Source organism: Carya illinoinensis, chromosome 16 (genome assembly GCF_018687715.1).
Source record: "Carya illinoinensis cultivar Pawnee chromosome 16, C.illinoinensisPawnee_v1, whole genome shotgun sequence".
In the NCBI taxonomy this organism is placed as follows: Eukaryota; Viridiplantae; Streptophyta; class Magnoliopsida; order Fagales; family Juglandaceae; genus Carya; species Carya illinoinensis.
In genome coordinates, this window is record NC_056767.1 from 25,732,707 (window position 1) to 25,739,026 (window position 6,320).

At 38.3% G+C, this 6,320-nt stretch overlaps 1 long non-coding RNA gene across 1 annotated transcript; it reads left to right on the top strand.

Moving 5' to 3' along the window:
- Window positions 1-3,268: 3,268 nt before the first annotated feature.
- On the top strand, window positions 3,269-5,878 carry LOC122298430. The gene is made up of 3 exons (XR_006239411.1): window positions 3,269-3,528; window positions 5,107-5,165; window positions 5,238-5,878. It is a non-coding gene; the product is annotated as an uncharacterized LOC122298430 (long non-coding RNA).
- The last annotated feature ends 442 nt before the right edge of the window (window positions 5,879-6,320 follow it).

The window sequence follows — 6,320 nt, forward strand, 5'->3', positions numbered from 1 at the left end:
TACCCCACAATGGTTCGAGAGTTTTACATTGGGATGGCCACCATGCCTAACGATGCATCATCCCATACTCTCAGTGTACGCGGTGTACAGTTTCAGTTCTCGGCGGATGTTCTCGCCGACTTGCTCCAGATTCCGCGTATGCTACCTGAGTCGACAGCTGCTCAGGCTGATGACATAGCAGCTGCATTTTCCCCGGGCATATTCGAGGCAGATCCAGCTGCTTCTGCTTCATCTTCGGGCCCTGTTGAGTTTATGCCCAGTCATGAAGAAGATCGACCCGAGGGCGATCCTATTGCTGCTGAGGTTGGTGACGATGAGCGGGATCAGGATTTCTACATCCTCACTGGCACGGACCGCACAAAGCTCGATAGGCCGAACTCCTTCAGCCAGAATCAGCTGCTGCCTTTCTTTCGCATGTTGCACATTTTTGTTGCAATAAATGTAGACCCGGTGGCACATAAGAGCACATTCAGTCGGGCTCGTGCACAGTTCCTGATTGGCTTGGCACGTGGTGAGTCCATTGACTTGCCCCTTGTTATATTTGAGCGGATCCGTTACGAGGCCAGCATCGTTACCACGGATAATCTCCCGTACGGAGTCATCATCAGCCGCTTATTACTAGCCCGGGGAGTGCCACTCCAGGCGGAGGAGATGGTGATAAACCAGATGAGCCCTATCGACATAACCACACACCGCCGGAGCATTGGATAGGGGAGAGGCTCAGCTCGGGCGTCAGTCTGGTCCTACGCCAGATCTTGTTCCCCCGACTGAGTCTGGGGCCGATGTTGCTCGCCCGTCGGCGAGTACTAGTCAGCAGCCGGGAGTTACATCTCCTGGGAATGTGCGACCTGCTTGGGTTGATACAATGATGACAGATATGAAGGCGCATATAGACCGACAGATCGATAGACAGATTGCACATATAGATCAGGCTGTCGCACATCTTGCACATCATGTAGATGTGCTAAACAATAAGGTTGAGACATTGACTGAGGAGTTTCGATCTTTTGTAAACCAGCAGTTCTGAAAGTGATTTGTAAAAATTTATCATTCGAAACGTTTTTTATTTTCGACATATGTAATGGACACAAATATTTAATGTATGTATTGTGTAGCTTAATTTCTACTCTTAATTTTTTTTTTAATATAACGTTACTCAACCTTACTATTAAAAAAAAATATATATTATGGTTAATTTATGTAATTTTACATATAACGTTCGAACTTTATCACATTAACGTTCGAACATTGGCGCTAATATATTCACGTTCGCACGTAAATAGTTAAAACGTTCGAACGTTCGCGCTAATTTTTTTACGTTCGCACGTAAATATACATAACATTCGAAACGTTACTGTGACGTTCGAAACGTATTATGGGAAACGTCCGAACGTTTTGAAATTCATGCCCAACATTTAGTGACAGTTCTCACAAACCGTCACAGTAAATACGTTTTAGTCACAGTTTGGAAACCGTCACTATTTATAATCTGTCACTAAAAGCCATATTTGTTGTAGTGAAACGACTCAACTCATATAGTTCCAAATCAATGCCTGGTCATCCAATTTGTAAACCCCTAAAATCAATGTAACAACCAAATCCTATTGAAGTCAATTTAACATTTCAGTCCAATCTATTCAGATATAGTCCCAAATCAACCCGTAAAGTAGAGGAACAACTGATTCAACCCCTAAAATCAACCAGGAAAAAGAAAAAAAAAACCGTCAAATCCGATTGATCTCAACCAATTCGTAAATCCTAAATTTTGTAAAACCAAACCAAGACCACATGTGCTATCACAGACGCTATATACCCCCAATAGACCTCAAAAAAGTTCTTCACAAATGGTAAGCCCCAAAATCCTCGTCCCCTAACTTCTCTCTATATCACAAATGATAAACTAATCACCAAAACGAGGTAGGGTTAGAACACACAAATGAGGAGAGAGAGAGAGAGAGAGAGAGAGAGAGAGAGAGAGAGAGAGAGAGAGAGAGAGAGAGAGAGAGAGAGATATACCTATAGATGATTCCGAGAATGATGAGCGAGCGCACTGATCCTCGCTCGAGAACGGCAACCTCTGATACTTGTTGCAATCGGTTAAGGAAATAGTTTAATCAAAAGTAACGATCGAGGAACAGAGGTCGTATGGAGGAGGAAACGATGACCGTAGCTTCCACGGAAGGAAAATGAAGGGGATGTGTTAGGGTTCCGGACGTAATCGACAATGGAGGTAGATTTCCAGCCGTGTGAATCAAGTTGGTGACCTGGGCATTTGTTGGAAGGAGAAATCGGCAAGAATGAGGAAGCGGAGAAGGGGCTGCTGGTTCATTCAGAGAGGTATGATTTCGGGGGGAAAATTGAAAGTAAATTGTGTAAGTTGGCGCCGAGACCAAAAGCAACGATAATGCCCCGTTGCTTATTTCTTTTTCTTGTTGCAACATATATTTTCGCCACTATAAGTAATTAATTGCTGCAAAAAACAAAGTTAGGGACCGCCCCACCTAAATCGCATATTTTTATGGAAAAATTGCAAGGAGATATAAAATCGCTGCAAAAAGATATCTATTGCAGCGATTTTAATTACAACAAAAAAAATTACGCTGCAAATGGCCTTATTTCTTGTAGTGCCACTAGCGTTCGATATAACTAAAATAATGCACCGGCAAATTATAACCTTTTTTTTTTTTGGGTACTAATGCATGCTTTACAAGAAAAACGCTTCTTTATAGCAAACTATTGTAACAAAAATGACTATTTGCAAAAGAAATGAGTGTTTTCACATGATCAGCATAATTATCTGGTGTTACTAATTAAGAATGACATAGCTGTAAGAATGCTGAAGTGCCATGGATTATCATAATGAACAAATCTATTTTCATCTTATTGTACTCATGCCAAAACCTTCTTTCTTAATGCAGCCTCTGTTATCTAACTTATATATAAAATTCACACTACAAGAAATTAGGCCTTTTTCAGCGATTTTAGTATTGTTGCAAATATAATCGCTGTAATTGCAGATTAATTCCAGCGAATTTGATGTCGATGCGGACTTTTAACATCAAGTTTTAAAATTGATTTTTTGCAGCGATTTTTTCACTTTTTACAATGAAAAAATTCGCTGCAATATTCAAGTTTTCTTTTCCAACGAGTTTTTGACTTTTTACAACAAAAATATTCACTAGAAAAAATAAAAATTTGTTGCAACGGCAGCTGCCCGCTGGAATTGGTGTTTTTTAAGAGCAAATCACTCGGCGCCAAAACTCACGATTTTCCTTATTATTTCCCCCCACCCACCAAACTCGATTTTAGCCCGTACAATCCCCAATCCATCTTTCTTTCCCAATTTCGTCTTCTCCATTTTCATCAAACCTACGAACTAACCCACCTCATTATGTTGGCTCACGACCAAGAAATCGCATGGCATTTCCTCAGGCATAGCATTTCTTCTTCACTCTTGCATCTTTTCCTCTTCAGCTGCACTACAGAACTGGACTCGGGCGAAGCATTTCCAATCGGCAACACTGGGAGGTAATCGCAGCCGCTCTCTCTCTCTGTCTCTCTCTCCAAACTTTGTAATGCTGGAAGGGAATTTTTCCTGGCCTTTCTTAATCGAAACCAGAGTGTGACTGGGGCTTAAATTCCTTCCTCAAATTTTTTGTTAATTAAGAGTCTAGGATTTATATCGCAGATGCATGTGAAGAAGGAAAACTAGGTTTCTCTGTGCAATAAAGACACTTTAGGTCCTGCTTTGTGTTGTGATTGGCTGGAATAGCATATATGGTGGGGTTAGCAAGTTTGACTGGTAGATAGCTCTCATCGACATAACAATCTTTCCATCAATTAACTCTTCCATGAATCCCTCTGTCTTCCGATCAAATACCTAAAGGCAAAAGTATTAATTGCTGCTATTTGTTATGTCCACTTTTCGTGTATCTTCAAATTCTGTCTGGGCAGCTGCGTTGGATTGCTACAATAATCCATCAATAGATTTATCTAGTGAGTGGATGAACTTTTACCATTTTCTTGTGCACTCCATCATGATGGAACCTAGGACAAATTCGAGTTGCCAGAATTAGTTTGTCATTGTGCAGAGTTTAATGCAATATACTAAACAGTATAGTGGATATAACTGATTAACAATTTGAAATCATCAATTTTGCACAAACAATTTCTTAGTTCTGATTTCTTTTTCTTATTGGCTAACAAAAACCTAAATTTTAAGAGTAAGATACAAAATGTAATTGAGCAATGTGATATTGTAAGATGACACCATCTTAGCTCAATTAAATTTTAACCTTTTTTATTTTTCTGAATAGCCTCTGATCAAACAACTAGGCTATGAATATGAGTGATGTTCCATCTAGTTCAGTTATGATATTTCACCATTTGGCGATCCATCAACTTCAGTTATGTTTGCTTAACTGTTAAATAGACATCTACCAAGTTTTTCAATTTAGTGTGTGGAATTGTTTATGAAATTTTACTTTTATTTGTATGTTCTACAGCGTGGCATGTACTAATCAAACAACAAATTTAGTCCGCTATTGCATGTGAAAACAGATGAGATGCCATCAACCATTATCGCGTCCAACACTTTGTGGACTATATATATGTTGTTATCCACTTAACATCAGATATTAGAAAGGATGAAAGAGCTGTATTCAGTTTTAATATACAATGATGTACTCTGGTAGAGTCCAGTTGATTCAGCGGAGTTTCAAACTAAATGATGCTTTGGTCTCTTACCAATTTCCTTACATTTTTGGATGGGAGTTGCGAAAGATAGAGTTTGGTGAGTGATTTATAAATTTCAGGTAAAAAGGACTGATAGATGAGAATGGAGATTGGGTAGCACCATTAAGGTGTCGTGCATTGATATGCTTCACATCAGCTGGGTGAAAACACTCTGTTTGACTGTCTACCACATCAACATAGTTATTATAAAAAAAAAAAACCACATCAACATAGTCACTGGTGTTACACTTTCTTCTTGGCAAATCTAGCATGTGATGATATGACTGAATTGCATGCTTACCTTGTTGTGAATATCTAAGTGGGCTTATTTTCGTTTTCAGAGCTCTGTTTTTTTTGTTTTTTTTTTTTCAGAGAGACTAGTTATATACGCAGGAAGTGCCCCATCAGCATGTTTTAGACTTCCTCATCAGGTGAATATGAAAATTCTCACTGCTCCTATTTACGCTTCTCTCTCTCTCATATTTGCATTGCTTATCTTTCAGTTGATGGCTCCAGTTGATGCTGGACCTTTTGGATCACCTATGGACTTCTTGGGTGAACTTCGCCGAGCACAGCGCAATGCAAATACCAATTTTAGCACGTAACACAACATCTACACATGACTAGTATGTTCCTGGATGTTTACTTTTGGAACTTAATTTCAGTCGGAAAAAACAGTACTACCCTCTTGTTTGTGATCTTCAAACTAAAATGTGTATGAAAATGTAAGTGAAGTTAGAGCATCAATTTGCCCTATTTCCTTGGCCCAATCAGCTTTCTTCATTATTCTTTTAGCCTGTTTTTTTTTTTTCATTCTTTGAGATTTGTGGGGATGGGAGTTAATAGTTTAGAAGTTACCTATATGCATTAAGGTGGGTCATTTGCAACAATTTATTTCAAAAGCTTATTTATTACTTCTCCTATACTTTTTCTTTTAGATGTTATCATTGGGAGGTGTTGTTTTTTAGTGTGCTATATCATCATTTGCCCTAAAAACTTAAAATGAAAGGAAGAAATGTGCTTAATAATTTAATTTAAAATTTAATACTCCTTCACATATGTGGGTAGGCTTCCACTAAATAAGTAGATCCAAGAAGTGAGATATCTATTTGAAATGAGGTGAAGTGTGAATTTAAAGTTTGAAGTTGACAACTTTGTTATGATATTTTATTAAATCATCATTTATTCCAAAAGGCATGCCACTCTATCTGCTGAATGCTTCTTCCATTCAACAAACTTAACTGAGTTTTGCTAATAGTATTTCACTTTTGTCTTACATTAATTTGTTTATTTCTCTAACACATTAACACAGTACTACTATAACAGACATATGTTAAATTCTAAATTAGACCCGTGTTTGCAAGGCTTTCTTTTGTTTCCTATGTATTTGAAACTGACCTTCAATTTCAAGATTGACGTTTATTCTTGTACCTGTCATTATTTCAAGAAATAGTTGATGCGTACCGCTTACTCTTTTATAAGGTTTTTCAATCATCCTCATGTCATTGATCATGTACTGTTAGCTAACTTTTAGGTTATCTCTTGAGTGATCAAACCATAACTAGCATTTTTGTTCCTTTGGATAC